The 17,947-nt window shown below is 35.5% G+C and overlaps 1 non-coding gene across 1 annotated transcript; it reads left to right on the forward strand.

Moving 5' to 3' along the window:
- Positions 1 to 759: 759 nt before the first annotated feature.
- Positions 760 to 866, forward strand: LOC141593203 (small nucleolar RNA R71). The gene has a single exon (XR_012521306.1). It is a non-coding gene; the product is annotated as a small nucleolar RNA R71 (small nucleolar RNA).
- The last annotated feature ends 17,081 nt before the right edge of the window (positions 867 to 17,947 follow it).

The raw sequence follows: 17,947 nt of genomic DNA on the forward strand, positions 1-17,947 counted from the left end.
AACATTTTGGTGTGGGCTAGGATGTTGTTGATGGTGATTTCCTTTGCTTGACTATCCTTTTGCATTTGAGTGAAAAACTTTTGTTGATTCTTTTGCATTTGGAGGACCGCTTTTTGAACATCAAAACCTTGGTCATTTTGTTGATTGTATTGAGTTTGATTTTGGTAACCTTGGTTTTGGTTGTAAAAGGGCCTTTGATTTTGGTTTCTCATTGGAGGTGGGGTGTATGTTGGTTGAGGGTTTTGAACATTTTGGCTTTGGTATGAGAGATTTGGGTGGAATTTGGTGTTTTCATTGTAATAATTGGAATAAGGGGTACCACTCTTGTATGCTTGAAAAGCATTCACTTGTTCATTTGTTCCCCTACATTCACTTTGGTCATGTCCCAAAGTTCCACAATTCTCACATATCCCACTTGGGACTGATGAAGATGCCGTCATGGCATTAACATGATGCTTTGGTGATTTTGAGGCTTCCTCAAGTTTAGCCATTGCTTTCTCAAACTTCAAGTTTATGGTATCAATATGAGAACTAAGTTGAGCACCCAATTGAGTAATAGAGTCCACTTCATGCTTTCCTCCTCTAGTAGCCTTGCGAGGTCTACTATATTGTGAATTATGGACCGCCATTTCCTCAATCTTGTTCCAAGTTTGATTATCGTCAACTTCGGTGAACATTCCATTTGATCCCATGTTGAGAATGTTTCTTGAGTCTTCATAAAGACCGTTCCAAAATTGTTGTACCAAGAACCACTCGCTAAGTCCATGATGAGGACATGAGCGATAAATTCCCTTGAATCGCTCCCAAGCTTCATACAAGGATTCTTCATCTCTTTGCTTAAAGCCCGTGATTTGAGCTCTTAGCATGTTAGTCTTTTCTGGTGGGTAGAACTTTTTGTAGAAAGCTAGAGCCAACTTCTTCTAAGAATCAATTCCGAGAGTAGCCTTATCAAGGCCTTTCAACCATTGCTTGGCTGTGCCAATTAGAGAAAAAGGAAATAAGACCCATCGAATTTGGTCTTGAGTTACACCGGTTTGAGAAATCGCATCACAATAGTCACAAAAAGTCTCCATGTGAGAGTGAGGGTCTTCACTAGGCATCCCCCCAAATTGGCTTCTTTCGACTAATTGGATAAATGCGGATTTGGCAATAAAATTTCCGGTTAGGTGTTGTGGTGTGGGAGTACCATTGGGTAGGTTCTCCTCGGTTGGTACGGAATGTGATGAAAATTTAGGCATTGTGGGTTGATTTTGTGTTGGGTTCTCCTCACCTTCTCTTGCAAAAGGGTTGATGAACTCAATAGTTGGTTGAATATCTACAACCTCACTAATACCTCTCAAATTTCTCCTAGCAAGTCTTCTATTGGTTGTCAAAGTTCTTTCAATTTCACGATCAAAAGGTAACAAATCACCTTGTGACCTTCTAGACATGCAAAATATCAAACAACTCGAAAATAATAAGAACAAACCTTGAGGAGTTTTACTTCCCCAGAGCAAAGAAAGACACAACTAATAACAATTTAAGAAAATCTAAATCAAGTTAACACCGTCCCCGGCAACGGCGCCATTTTTGGTCGTGACCCCTTGAGAGGGTTTAGTTTTCGGTACTTGTCGTTAGGAGCACCTAGACCAAAACACAATTTATAACTCCACAAACAACTCTACAATTAGTAAAGAGGCAAGTAAAGGTCGGATCCCAAGGGACGGGAATTGAGATGAGATTTTCAATTGCAACTAGCGGTGTCTAGGGGTGTCACAATTTGGGGTATGAATAGAAGATCACTAAACTAAATAGCAATAAAAGTAAACAAGCAAGATGATTAAAAAGGGATGTAAACAATTGATAAAAGGCACTAGGGTGTCATGGGGTCATAGGGGATTCATGGGAATTGACCATACAAACATATTCTCAAATTATAAGCAAGCAATTATTGTTGTGATGGATCGAGTTGGTTTATATCTTACAATCCTAGGAAAGTTTGGGCCCCGGAGCCGAATCGATTAGATTGTACAACACCTACAAGTCGACTTAGTCTTCCCTACTCAACTACATGCATGGTCTAATGAGACTCGAGTTGGTTTATGTCTTACAAGTCTCATTGAAAAGATAGGTGATGGGTAAAAAATGCAAGGATTCATAGGCTCGCATTTCATCAAACATAACATGTGCATGAGTTGAGATCACAACAAGCAAGCAAATAAACTATGAAAACATATTAATTTAAGCATGAATCATCCCCCATGTTGGTGTCTCCTAATTACCCATTAACCCTAGCTAAGGAAACTACTCACTCATTATCATGTTGAACATGCTAGGAAGGTTGTCAATCATACCAACAAAGTGAAACATGATGAATAAATGAAGATAATTAACAATAATTAAAAAGGGATTAAGAGAATTATACCAACTAATGATTTCAATAATAAAGCAAAGAATAATAGAAGTACTTGATGATTGATTGGAAGGTTGTCAATCTCCCAATAATAACCCAAATAATCTTCAATTACCCAAAATGAAAGATGAACAAAAGAGAGATTAAGGAAATGAGATTTGTATTAAGACTTGATTAAAAGTTGATTACAAGATTAAAGAGAGATTTGATTGATAATAACTACACTAAAGATTGCTAAGAGGAACATGCTTAGCTAATTAGACTAATGGGGTATTTATAGTGGGGATTAGGTACATAGATTAGGGTTTACTAAGGACTTAAATGATGATTAAGTCCTTGAGGAATCGCCGGTCTCGAGAGAGACTCCGGTCTCCTTTTCGCCGGTCTTGAAAAAATATGCGCATCCTTCTTTAAACAAGTAGAAGACGGTTTAGCTGTCACAGAATCCGAGCGTCCAGGGCACGGGACGGGCGGATTGTGGAGGATTTGGCCGAGCGGATTGGTGGGGAAGACGGGCGGATTGTGGTGGATTTGGCCGAGCGTCCAGCTGAGGAAGACGCTCGGATTGCCTATGGTGGACGGGCGGCTTGTGGAAAATCCGCTCGGATTGTCTTACAGCTTCTTTCTTTCTTCTTTTCTTCCTTTCTCTTCACAAAATCCTTGAGGATTTCTTCGGGGATACAAGGATCTTTTCTCATCATTGCCCATCTACTATAGTATGTACAAAGGCCTTCTAGTCTTGTCTTCTCTTTGATGCTTGGTCATTGAATTCAATCAATTTAGCTCTATTTTGCCATGAAAATGCAAGGTTTGCACTCCTTGCCTACCAAGGACACAAAACCTCAAAGAATATGCAAAACAAAGGACTAAAGACAATAAATGACCCAAATATGCACTAAAAAGCATGGGAACAAAGCTAATTCGGGGACTAAATATGCAATAATTATGGTCACATCACCAACACACTATACTCATTGTCCCAATAAATATTACGAACCACTTGCCGCTTCCAGCTCAGCGCAGACACATTCCTGTAGATACCTCATTTCTACACCTTCCGACAGCCACCCAGTGATGATTAGGCCTCATATTTGGTACGCGGAACGATTTATGACAGTCCATAAGTTTATCGTTAAGTGATAGCCCAAACACTTATGTCTACCCCTTGGTCGTCATCTACGCATCGATACGGTCGTTTTGACAGTAATTAGAGTTCATTTGGTGTTCGGGTTAAAAACCGCTTCATTTGCTAAGAAACCGTTTAAAATGCCGGGTCGGAATGTTCTAGAATATTCTAGATATTTATTTCATAATTAAAATTTATATCTTTTGGTAAAATATCTCCCGTATATCATATTTTACGGAATAAGGAAGTAGAGATCTACCACAATTCCATAATAGAAACGCGAAAATCTTTTTTCCGCAGGAGGAAACCTCTGGGGAAATGACGCAGCAGGTGTTGCGCCTCTTGGAAGGACCGCAATAGGTGCTACGCCCCTTCTCCAGCCCGTTTTGGCTGTTTACGGAATATTTTGTTGGAATATGTGTCCTCCGACAATACTGCGATCACAACTGTCGATCATGATGATCACATGTTTAAAGTCTCATTTTAAGAATACAATTGGGAAGTAATATTTTACTGTCAACTGGTCCACACATATCGGTAATGATTGGCTGACTAGAGTTTGACATTACTGTCGTGCGACGGTGGTGATCAGTTGATCCCCTTAGGTCATACCTAAAGGGTAACACTCTTAATTGATTATTTAATTAATCGTATGACGATACGGGTTAATTAAATTATTTAAAATTGACGGACGATTTTGGAAGTAATATTTACGTATCTCATTATAATTTGATTAAATAAGATACGGTCTAAGTGATCGAATTGTTTTATTACTTAGATGAAATTATTGTTTACAGAAACAGTTGAATTTGAATGAATAATTTATTATAAATACAAGATGTTGTGATTTATAATTGGTAAATCATTTTGGTACAAGTAATTATGAATTACTGAGTCGATTTTGTACATGACATATTTTTATTAATGCGTTGATTATTAATATGTTAAAAATACATAACAATTTTACATGACTTGTGACATGTGACAAATTGACAAATTGACAAAATAATGTGTAAAATGGATTTTCCATTTTACACCATATGTGCCGAAATAAGGAGGGTGCATTAGGCTTATTTTGTGTTAATTATGTTTAGTGGAAGGCATAATCATAAGACCTAATGCATAGCCTTACATGCCTATAATTCTTGGGAAGATTTGAAGCTCATGCATTGGCCATTACCCACCCCTCCTACCCGGTTTTCCTTGTGAAAAGGCCAAGGGTCTTTTGCTCATTTTTCTCTAATATTCACTACATGCATACTAGTGCATATTCATTCATTCTACACATCTAAAATAAACGTATTTTAGAGAGATAAAATTTACTTTCTTCTTTTCCCTTCTCTTAACCGAAAATAAGAGACAAAATTACATATTTTGGGTCAATTTTATTTTAGATTAATATTGTTCTAGTATTAATAATATTAATCTTTTTAGGAGGTTATCTTGGGTATTATTCCTTGGGAGGGATTCTATACTTGAATCCTTTGTTCATCCAATTTAGGAAGCTCAAGAACAAGTGAGTAGGAGAACTCATTTCTGCCCATTTATCCGATTTCTAAATGTAAGGAAAACGATTTCTTCTCTATATTTTACTTATGTTTGCATGCATAAGATCCAAATTAATTTTATGACTAAATTAGTTGAAACATATATGAATATGTTGAGTATAATGAGATATAAATTTCTAACAAGTGGTATCAGAGCCTTTGGTTGTTTGCATGCAAATCGGTTATAGTTTTTCCGAGTTATACGATTAACATATAAAACTTATAAATTTGTGTTTATTATGATATATCACGAAATTAATTATGCATGTTAAAGTTTCTGGTCCTAAAATGTATTTAGGATATTTTTGTTAATTTATGGATTTTTATTGTTCATTTTACATAATAATGGCATTAAAATGTGATTTTATGATAAAAATGTCATTTTTGGACTAAAATTAGCTAAACTTCGTTTTTTCCAGTGGTTTTTGGATATGTTTTCACATATATTATATTTTGATGACCTGTAAATTTTCATATTTTTATGAGTTATTATGCTCGAAATATGGATTTTTCATGATAAAATCGGATTTAAATGGAAAAATAGGTTAATATGAGTTATATTTCGAATCTAGTCATAGAAATTTAGTATGTTGTCACATGAAATGTTACAAGATGTGTGTAAAATAATTGGCTATAATGAAGTCTTTATGCATGATTTATGAATTTTTGATGAAAAATAACATAAATAGTGACTTTAATTAGTGAAAATTGCTAAAACATACTTCATGACTAAGGAAAAACGTCACATGTTGCATTTTATCATATGTTTCAGATCTAAAAGTGAAAAGTAAATTAATATAATTTTTCTCATATTTTTATGATTATAAAATTGATAAATCCGATAAACCGCAACATTATTTTTCTCGATAAATTTCGAATTTTTTAACCTAAGTTTTTGAACATTATGAGTGTAATGGTATTTTTCCAGAATGTTCATGAGTTTAAAATTTCAAATTTTTAATTTATTTGAAATTTTTGTGATTTATTTGAAGTTTATGACATTTTATTGTAATTTTTAGTCCATTTATGAACAATTTTAAGAAATATAAGTTAATTATTGTCAATATGTTAGTGGAGACTAATTTTGAGTCCTAAGTTGGTTAGGGTAATTAACTTGTGCATAAATATGATTTTATGTAATTTATTGTGATTTTAAAAGGTTGAATCACGCAAATCCGTAAAAACCGATTAATATACGATATTGGCTCCTTAAAGGCGATTTAGCATAAAATTAGGCATGTTCATACATATTATAATGCTGAATTTTATTTATGATTGTCATAATTTTATTTTATGTAATTTTTGAATTATGTAATTTTACTTAGTATGGCCTTAGTTTTTAAATTGGTATTACCCGAAATGTATGAGAATATCGATTCGGTTGTAATTTATTGTGATCTCGTATCACCGTTTTTTAATTTAATAGATTTGATTTATTTTAATTACAAATGTATAATAGGAAATTATGTAATTTGTTATGTAATTTATTTATTCCGGAGTTCCTTGAAGACGGTGCCACTTAAGAAGGCGATCCATTAAAGACGGTGTTACCTCGAGATGCGTGCCAAAACCGAAGTTCAAGGGACCAATGGAGTTGGTTTCCGAATTTGCAATAGTTTATTAGATTTAATATTTTAGGAAGGCCATACTAGGATTTAATTTATGATTTGCATTTTATTTATATGTTGCATGCTTCGCTAAATCGCCATAACTAAAACATGCATTATCATTAAATCGAGTATATCGACCGTGTCAATTACAATTATCGTAGTTCACCGCTTTAGTTCACTTAAAACGTGATAGATGATAAATTGACATGACCTCTCGCTAAAAATAAACAATTGAGACTTAGCCTTACAAAAAAGTAGAAACCATGAAAACCTATTTCGTGAGGGAGTGCACTCGGCTTTACCGGGGTACAAACCTTTTTACGTAGGGGAAGTGGGTGATAAATGTCTACCCACCGAATTTATAAATATGAGGGTTGTTTTCGGCTTTACCGATGCCCAAGTTGATGTAAATTTGGATCATGGACACATTTATTCAAAATTTGGGTTGAACTCAACGAAAGTATTCTCGACGGTTGCCGGATGTGTTTCGGGCTAAAGATAAATATTAATGTAATTTTATCGACCAAGAGTTCTAAAAGTAGAATCGATTAAAGAGTTAATCCATCGAGTTATATTGATGAGGGTTGTATTCGGCTTTACCGATGTCCAAGTTAATATGAATTTGGATCTTGGAATCATTTATCATAGTTGGGTAGAGGTCACTATGTAAATGCTTTACTTGTTATTTACAAGTATTAATAAAACGATAAATGTTAAGTTTTCCACTATTCCGTTATCATATTGTTCTAATTCTTTACCACAATTCATATACGATATCATTTCGATTTTAGTTCAAATCTCCATTAAAACATCGTAACTAAAGACAAAATTTGATTTTTTCTTCTAAAAACCTCATATTATCCATTGTAAGGATCTCTTGTGAAGAGTATAGATAAAAGTTATACGTGATCAAAAGGGTTTTTTATTCTTGACCAACATATCTACTTACAATGAATTGTTTCTGATATGCTTAATTGAGTTAAGTACTTTGAAACGTTTTGGTAACTAGATTTGTTTGAAATCAAAATTGACCAAAATACAGCAACCACTTCAATGAAAGTTTTAAGACTAAACAAATGAATTGAAGAGTAGTCTTCATGAAATTCAATTTTGCTTCTCTAAGCAATGATTCATTGAAATGAGTGGGAGCATTCTCTTAAACCGTTAAGAAAAGGACGAAGTTCAAAGAAGTAAAATTAGAATGGAATTGATACAAGGTAATGTTAAAAGTAAAGTTATTGAGAATAACGATACTAAACCTATCAATCCCGACCAATAAAGTTTCCATTGTCTTAAATGTTGGACACTAGAAAGGAAACTACCCCAAGTTGTTAAAGAATAAGCAAGTTAGTTGTGGGACATCTAATAAGACTTAGTTCTTTATTTATTTGATTGACATAAATTTTGCTAGTACTACTTCGTCAATATTAGAAACCGGTGGTGGTTTTCATCATTGTACTTGATACATAGGATGATTAGAATATGACGACTAGCAACAATGATGTTGAGAGATAGAGTCGTTGTGTAATCAATCTAGTTTTGGGTTTATATTTGTACTTAATTATGACTATTAAGTGCATAAACTCTAAATAAGAATATAAACTTGTTAAGATACAAAAGAGGTTTCACTTTTGTGGCTCTATACACCACGATTTGATGTATGGCTAGCCCATTATCAAGGTGATTATATTCTAAACCAAACTAGGATGACATATCATGTAGATGATGCAAGACTCAAATTGGTGACCCAAGATTAAACCTTAAATTCTGGAATGATGAACGCAAAGAGTTATCGAGTACTCTTGAAACCATTAGATCTTATGGTATATGCGTATCTTGTATTCAAAGCAAGATATCTCGTGCCTTTTGGTTGAAAAGGAGATCGAGGTAGTAAATCATTGATCCAAAATAGGTTGATCATTTTCTTTTACCAACGATTTAAGTTGACGCTAATATGTTCACTTAATAAGGTAAATAGAGAAATCTTTGAAGAAGTTCAAAGAGTTCAAGGAATCACGATTTAATCGTGATGGGATTATCAAAGTAAAGACTTTGATATAAGCCAAATGAAATGTGATATAGTATCACAAGTTAATCTCTCTTAGCACGCATTATGGGATAATGTGTGATTGGATAAGAAATCAAACGCTATTCGATATGGTTTGGACTTCAATCAAGTTACCTTAAGTTACTTGAACCTTTTGGGGAATTTTATCATTTTGTCTAAATTATTTTTCCACTAAATCTAAAACGATTCATATGAGATATGAAATGGTAGGGTACCATGTTTGTAAGTTTTCAAAAGAAACAAGTGCTCATTTTTCCTTACTATAATCACGAGTACAACAGGTTTGTGGCTCGTGAAGCTGTCTTTCTAAAATACAAGTTTATTTCTAGAAGACAGAGTGGGAGAAATTATTCAAGAGCCACAAAGAATGTTATAATTCAAGAGCCACAAAGAATGTTATGTCGCAAGAAACTGGTTCTTCTTGGCGACATGAGACGTTTTGTGTAAAACGTTGTTTCTTCAAAACCTAGGAGGTTAAATTCATCACTTGTTGAAGATGATGAATCCATGTTACTTTTAGGAAAGTAAAGAGCTTACAACTTACAAAGAAATTGTTTGATTCAAGTTACTTCTGGAAAGTAATGAGAATATGACTTACATGAGAGTGTTTAAGTCACAACTCAATACAAGGCTTAGAGCCATGAAAATCCGAAATCAATTCCAAGTGAATTGTTAGATATCAAAGCTTGATTGGTGGCAAAGGGTTTTGCACTAGTTGAAATGCTTAAGTCTATTTGGATCTTTTAGGAATTGTGTTTCATTATGATGATATACATATAGCGAGTGAATCTAAAACCCACTTCTTCAATTAGAAGGAATGTATTCAATACATGTCTTGAGTTTTGTAGATCCTTGTCATCCTAAGTTAATGTCAAACTTAAGAGAGGGTCTTGAGTAGGACATCAATGAGTTGGAATCAATGATTTGATCATGGTATAAAAATTTTCTCGATAAGTCGAGAAGTTGTGTTTATACATGAGGTTTAGTGGGAGTTACGGAAATTTTAATTAGTCTAATATGTGGATGACATATTGATCATTGAGAATGATTTAAGACTTGGAGTAGTATAATACATCTTTAATATCCAGATTTATGTAGATAAATCCACATGATATTAGCGTCAAATAAGAAGTCTTATGTTGATAAGATTCATGACTAGTTCAATAAAGTTGAACATATTTGATTGATTCCATTTGCTTCCGCTGCCGGATCAATTAAATGAGTAATGATGTATAACACTTCATATACTTTGAGAGATTACCCTTAAGTGCTTGCAGAAGCATTAAGGATGTAATGCAAAGTGTTTTTGAAGCAATTTTGTGTAAGCGTGTTACACAAATGGCAATTGACAATTGAGATTGCGCATGGTTTCTGACAAAACCATAATCAAAACACATTAGGATGGTTAAGATACCATTGTGGCTATGTTATCTAAGAAATAGATTTTCTAGAATCGTTCTAGGCAATAAAGAACAATGAGAAATATTTACAACGGAAATTGAGTACACTTGCAATCATGAGATGTGCAAGAAGGATTAGTCCCGCACACTGTGAGAACAGTGGGAGCTATTCTAAGGCTAGAGGGCCTATGTCTTGATTGGATCTCGACACGTACTCAGAAAGTTTTCTAATGGAAATGTATACATTACAAAGGAAAACGAGTATGTAGTAAGGTTGAGTTAGGTACAAGAAGTTGATAAAATCTACTAACCAAAGCCTTCTTATAGGCTTAACATGATGAGTCATGTCAAATGTCATTTCAATTGGATTGAGATGAACAACTACAAACATGATCAAAATTGATTATAAAAATATGAAGTAGTAATCAGGTATTAACTATTCATATGTGATAATCACATTTGTCGTTCGAGTTTTTTAAAATCTAAAAAAAAACTCCTTTTATACCTTGTTACATCCAAACGGGTTGTAGAGACAATATTGAACCCCGTTAAAGTGAACTCGGATTAACATGGTATTTGCCCATAGTCGCTTGTATGAGGTGACGTCTCGAAGTGACTAGAGTGTGATGCGATTGATGTCAAGTTCAAGTGCCATAGAGTCATGTGAGATGACTAGTCGATCACATAGGCAGACTGTTAGGAACACTTTGTCGGGCCCTATGACCGCTTATAGAGTTCTGGCAAATTTATATAGCCTGGTCGTGGCGAGAGCTACTATAGTATTCTAATGAGTCGATTGTTTTGACTAAAGACTGTTCACCTAAGGTGGCACAGTTTCAGATTAACTTTGATTTGTGTTACTACGACCTTCGTAAATGGGGCCAAATGGGCATATTTTGGGTTATGATGGCTGTGGCTAGTCGAAGGGAATAAGTGCAATAGTAATTGTCCACCCCTTGTCAGGGTTATAACAATATCTCAGGGCCACTCGAGGAGTAATGAACTGGAAATGCGTGGCCACGCTCGGAAGATATCTGTGGTAGATAAATCCGGTCAATCAGTTATTCTCCAGATCGAGGAAACCACTCTCGATATGATCACTTGCAAGTACGACCTGAAAGACACCTTGCATTGAGTGGGAGATAGAAATAGGACAAGAGAATTGGTGACGCACACTTGTCGAGGACAAGTGGGAGATTGTTGGAATATGTGTCCTCCGAGAATAATGCGATCACAACTGTCGATCATGATGATCACATGTTTAAAGTCTCATTTTAAGAATACAATTGGGAAGTAATATTTTACTGTCAACTGGTCCACACATATCGGTAATGATTGGCTGACTAGAGTTTGACATTACTGTCGTGCGACGGTGGTGATCAGTTGATCCCCTTAGGTCATACCTAAAGGGTAACACTCTTAATTGATTATTTAATTAATCGTATGACGATACGGGTTAATTAAATTATTTAAAATTGACGGACGATTTTGGAAGTAATATTTACGTATCTCATTATAATTTGATTAAATAAGATACGGTCTAAGTGATCGAATTATTTTATTACTTAGATGAAATTATTGTTTACAGAAACAATTGAATTTGAATGAATAATTTATTATAAATACAAGATGTTGTGATTTATAATTGGTAAATCATTTTGGTACAAGTAATTATGAATTACTGAGTCGATTTTGTACATGACGTATTTTTATAAATGCGTTGATTTTTAATATGTTAAAAATGCATAACAATTTTACATGACTTGTGACATGTGACAAATTGACAAATTGACAAAATAATGTGTAAAATGGATTTTCCATTTTACACCATATGTGCCGAAATAAGGAGGGTGCATTAGGCTTATTTTTGTGTTAATTATGTTTAGTGGAAGGCATAATCATAAGACCTAATGCATAGCCTTACATGCCTATAATTCTTGGGAAGATTTGAAGCTCATGCATTGGCCATTACCCACCCCTCCTACCCGGTTTTCCTTGTGAAAAGGCCAAGGGTCTTTTGCTCATTTTTCTCTAATATTCACTACATGCATACTAGTGCATATTCATTCATTCTACACATCTAAAACAAAAGTATTTTAGAGAGATAAAAATTACTTCCTTCTTCTCCCTTCTCTTAACCGAAAATAAGAGACAAAATTACATATTTTGGGTCAATTTTATTTTAGATTAATATTGTTCTAGTATTAATAATATTAATCTTTTTAGGAGGTTATCTTAGGTATTATTCCTTGGGAGGGATTCTATACTTGAATCCTTTGTTCATCCATTTTAGGAAGCTCAAGAACAAGTGAGTAGGAGAACTCATTTGTGCCCATTTATCCGATTTCTAAATGTAAGGAAAACGATTTCTTCTCTATATTTTACTTATGTTTGCATGCATAAGATCCAAATTAATTTTATGACTAAATTAGTTGAAACATATATGAATATGTTGAGTATAATGAGATATAGATTTCTAACATATTTCCATGATTTCTTTCCAAAGTTTGTGTCATTCCAAAACTCTTCACATTTTTTTGGTATAAATAGAGACCTTCGGTCTCCATATTTTTCACGCGAGTGTCCGCCCTTCTCTTCTCTATTTCTATTCTAGACCTTGCTCTAAGCTTTTGACGCTTACGTGCTTGATCAATCGACCACGTAAGCTCAGATCATTCTGAGTACCAGTCACGTTGCATGACCGACCAATTTGACCACTACACATCAATCAATTAATCTAAAATCCTCCAACGAGGGCACTTTCTACTTACATTCGATTCGAGCAATCACTAACGTTAACTTAGTTAATCTCGTTTCGTCAAACATGTAAGTCTGACGGTGTAAATCCCATCTTTATTTATTGTATTTTATTTTTGTACCAATTAATGTAAGGTTTACGTCAAAAGTATATTTAAAACCGATTTAAAAAACCTTTTTATAAAACTGTTTTTACGTAACAGTGGAAACCAGACGTCGAGAAGAAATGCAGCAGCAGCTGCGCCTCTTCGATGGGTCGCAACATCTGCTGCGCTTCTTCCAGAGGCTGCCGCAGCTCCTCCTCCTCTTCTTCTTCCTCGGGTTTCCTTTGTTTCGTTCCTTTTGTCTTATTTTCTTAATTTCTTTCATTCCTCAATATATAAACCATGTTTTAATGGTAATCTTTTCAATAATAACGTTTTATTTCGACTTAAATCCCTTATAACTCGATATTTGCGGGTTTTCGTCATTAAATCAAACCCGGATTTTAGAAGCTCGATTTGTCCATATCAAGTTTTCGGAATTCGTCTTTTGTACATAGTTTGCTTTATTTGGTTTCAGTTTATTCAAATTCTTTTCAAGTTGTTTCCTTTTGTAAATCCAACCTCGTAAACAAATTTAATTCGTTCTAACTCGTTTTAATTCGTTTTAATTCATTTTAATCGCTTTTATGACGACGTCAGATGTAATTAATATGCTAAATCACTTCCACTTGAGTCTAATGTCGATATTTGATCCTAAACACACCAACGAACATTAACAGACCGTGGTTCTGACTTCACAGCCAGAGCTCAAGAACAGACACAGGAATAGCTGCGCCTCTTCCAAGGGACGCAGCAGATGTTGCGCCTGTTCTGAGTTGATTTCTGTTCCTGAACTTCTTTTCTCGCTTTGACATAGCCTTTAATTACGTGTTTAAATTAACTAATAATCGTAATATCACCCCTAATCTGACCTATTTTGTTACTTTAATTTCTAACCTTTTATTTTCCTTTCTTTTTATCTTAAAAATTCCGTCTTTAATTGTACTTTTGACGTAAATCAATTAAACCATTGTAATTCAATTGTAATCTTATTTATCGTATTTATTGTTTGTGTATGATTTACTTGCTTGCCTCTCATATGCAATCAATCCTAAATCCCAATTCGACATTACTAATTGCTTAATTATTTGCTCACCGACAAAGTTTTAATTCACACGCTAGGATTTAATCTGTGGATGTTGCATTGCATGCATATAATCGACGACATATCAAATATGAATAATTTCCCTAATCATTAGTAGAGGCCGCTATTGAGGCGGACGAGATTAGGTGTTCAGTAAAAGGACTTCCTAATACGTACCCTCACCCCTTACTTGAGATCTCTGTGAACATCCGTGTTCATTGGCATCCACGAGAGTCATTCTAGACATATAATGCTAAGGGTAACAAGTTCTTAGTGTTCATGTCACTACTTTGTGTCTTGACATGACACGAGTATTCGAACGGTTCCAATTTTCCATAAAAATTGGTGGCGACTCCATAAATGCAGGCTTATTCAACCTTTCACCGCATTCAATGACTCACAAATCGGTAACGGCCCATGACGTGCTTTGGCAATCCAAGGTTCCGTGGGAGAAGTGCCGCCGCGTAAAACACACAACGCGCCGGTAAGAAACATTAATAAACAAAACAACAATCTATATGCCCAGACCGACACTGACAAGAAACAACAGTAAAGTAACAACAATCTATATAACTGATATATACTTTCGAAAGTTCGTCTCATCGTCATCCCGCCTACTCCACCACAACCGATGATGGCATCGCAACACCGCCACCAATAGCCGCACCGCAGCGCAAAAATACTCATATCACAACACGAAGTACCGTACCTGGATCGCCACCCGAGGCACAACAACCACATCGACAGTCATCGCAACTTATACAATCCCATAAACACTGACTCAGTACAACTTCCTTGACCAGAGGACTTCCTTAAAACAGCTTTACTAGATCACAACGCAACATATTACACGAAATAACATATAATAACCTTATGAATATCATCCATTCTATTACGCATGAGCCCGGAACCTCGGACTATTACTTACAGATATCATACATACACATACAAGTATAACTAGCCATTCCAGATCACCCAAATTACCAATTTTTGAATATCATCCTATTAGGTTACCGTACACAACATATGACGCGGAACACTCATATAACGACTTATAACTATCACACCATACCATTAATCGTGAGGTCAGAACCTCACACCAACATTTACACACATCATGGACCCATGATCGAATCTAACTAGCCAATCCCGATCACGTAAGTTACCACTTGGTAATGGATATCTCTCACCCGAGCTTAACTCACATGCCTTTCATAACATGTCCTCCCATTCGCACAATTATCACCACCCGACAAACGTAACCATATCATAAGTACCCAACTGCTAGCAAACTCCTCCTATATCCACATCTTATACTCCCTCACATCCATACATACCAATCAGGCCTCCACAAAATCAACCTCTTTAGAACGGCTAACTTCCCTATTTAACATCATCCTTAACCACTAGTGACAACACTACGACACCACCATCTTTCATGCAACCACTCTTTTACGATCACTTCTAAATATAACAATTTATTTCCCCTCTTTGGTTATCCTCCCAAATAACGAACATCAAATCGATCAACAAAATTTACCTCCATATTCTTTCAATTTCTATCCTTAATTGTATCGTCACCTAACTCTCCACCAAAATCTCATATCGTGCAAACACTCTACCAGCTTCTTACTCCCCTAATACCTCGAGACTCACGGCTAACATGTCGTGCTAAACTTCTATATAACCATTAACTCACACCTTCTCATGACGCTATCGTACATTTCCATGATTCCTTTATTTCATGTTCCTTAACTTTGGTCAACGTTCTGCCAGCTTACTTCCATTTTTTTTGTTCAATAATACTAAATAATAATTCATCTCCGTCCTTCTTCTACCTAACTCTTTTGTAATCTGGTTACCTTCTTGTTACTCCACAACTCAAATTCCATTAATTCATATCAGTATCTTTTCATTCTTCCTTATCACTGATCCTCTCCCAATATACTACTCACTCACACTTGTCACCATCAAGTCCACACAACTAACAGTTACTCTTCAATTATTTATATCTCCCTTTCGGGTCCCTAGAAAACCAAAAATTCACCTTATACCGTTAATTGCCAAAAAAATTACACACTAGGCTCACCTCTTGATAATCCAAATTCCCAAACTCTGCCACTATCTACACATCGCGGCATAACTCGATCTCACTATACACCATTCGTTTCCATCCCTCTATAACGACCTTCCATCACATATATCCTTAACCAACACAATCCTAACCATCTCCCTCCATAAATCCTTACACATCCGAATTTGCCACTTTTCGCATCCCTCATCTCAATCTTTGCATTCTCACGTTTCTTTATACTTACATCACCCTTGCCCATATACACTTACTTTAATATTACTCAACACGCGAGTTTATCACTCACCACATCTCACAAAACATCCTCCCTGCCTCGATAAGCTCATCAATCTTCCCTTTCCTTTTCCCACTATCCCTCACAACCATGTATAACTCATGTCCTCCCTACCCAACACATATCCCTCATAAGCCGACATTCTCCACATCATAGCATCTGGTAACTTACGTATCAAGACCGTCACATATGTAAAAGAATGATTTAAGACCTAAAACATACGTTTGCACATAACCTACGGCTCAAAAAATATGTAAGAACGTAGCCGCCGACTCAAAACAACCGCCCAAAGAGGTACTCGGTCGAGTATTTGACGTACTCGGCCGAGTACAGGACACTCGGTCGAATAATGTGAATACTCGGTCGAGTTCTCGAATCCAGAAGCTGAACAAAATTATCGCAGAAAGATTACTCGGCTGATTTTGAAAGGTGCTCGGTCGAGTAGGCCCTACTCGGCCGAGTTCCGGCACAGTTCTCAACAACATCCAGTTTTCGTAAAACTGTCATATCTCACTCGTTACTTAGTCATTTTGGACGTGTGACCTATCGTTAGAATCGTAAGAAGACAAGCTATCGCCTCAAATTGGAATCACGGCAATATCATATCTAGAACTCAACTTATGACACTTTTATGACAACCCTTCCATAATTGGTTTTCATACAAATCATATTTTCTAAACAAAACAACTTGAACATGAATAACGCAAACAATAACAACTTAATACTTCTAAAAACCATTACATAGGTGAACTTTTATCATATACACATGTAAATTAAACACAACATTCATATATATATATATATATATATATATATATATATATATATATATATATATATATATATAAGTTAAAGTTTACATAGTTCCAAATACCAAACCAAAATAAATGTTCACTAATCTCAACAACCGAAAACAAAAAACAGCTAATTTCGTAATAAATGGAAGCTAGACTCGAAGTGATGACTCCCCATCTCATCCCTGTAGCTAAAGACAATCATCACCTGTCACAATCTGCTCACCATCCCCGAATGGATCACCACAGATTTACAAAACAACAACGGGGTCAGTTTACTACATAATCAAAATAAGACAAAATACAACCAAGATAAAACAGCTGTTCCATAACCAATCTCCAACTCCCAATCACACCTCGTAACTGACTACACACTAAAGTGTGTAGCCCTGCCAGTGGGGACCGCGGTCTTGCCTACCTAAGCCCCGATCATCACACGAGGGATGACCCATGTTCATTAATGTGCACATCCCCTCTTGTGGCGGGTACCACAAAGTGCGAATCAAGGGCGTGAAGCCACTCCTGCAATTGACTCCACTCAGCCGAGGATGCACATTGCAAACATCATGGTGCGTGGTATTTAAACTTCGTCGTCAAAAGATACCAACCAAAACAATATTTATAACTTCACAAACTACTCTTAGCAAAGAGGCAAGTAAAAGTCGGATCCCAAGGGACGGGTATTGATGTAGGATTTTCAATTGTAAATGGTCGTGTCTT

The sequence above is a fragment of the Silene latifolia genome, chromosome 7, assembly GCF_048544455.1.
Source record: "Silene latifolia isolate original U9 population chromosome 7, ASM4854445v1, whole genome shotgun sequence".
NCBI classification, from domain to species: Eukaryota; Viridiplantae; Streptophyta; class Magnoliopsida; order Caryophyllales; family Caryophyllaceae; genus Silene; species Silene latifolia.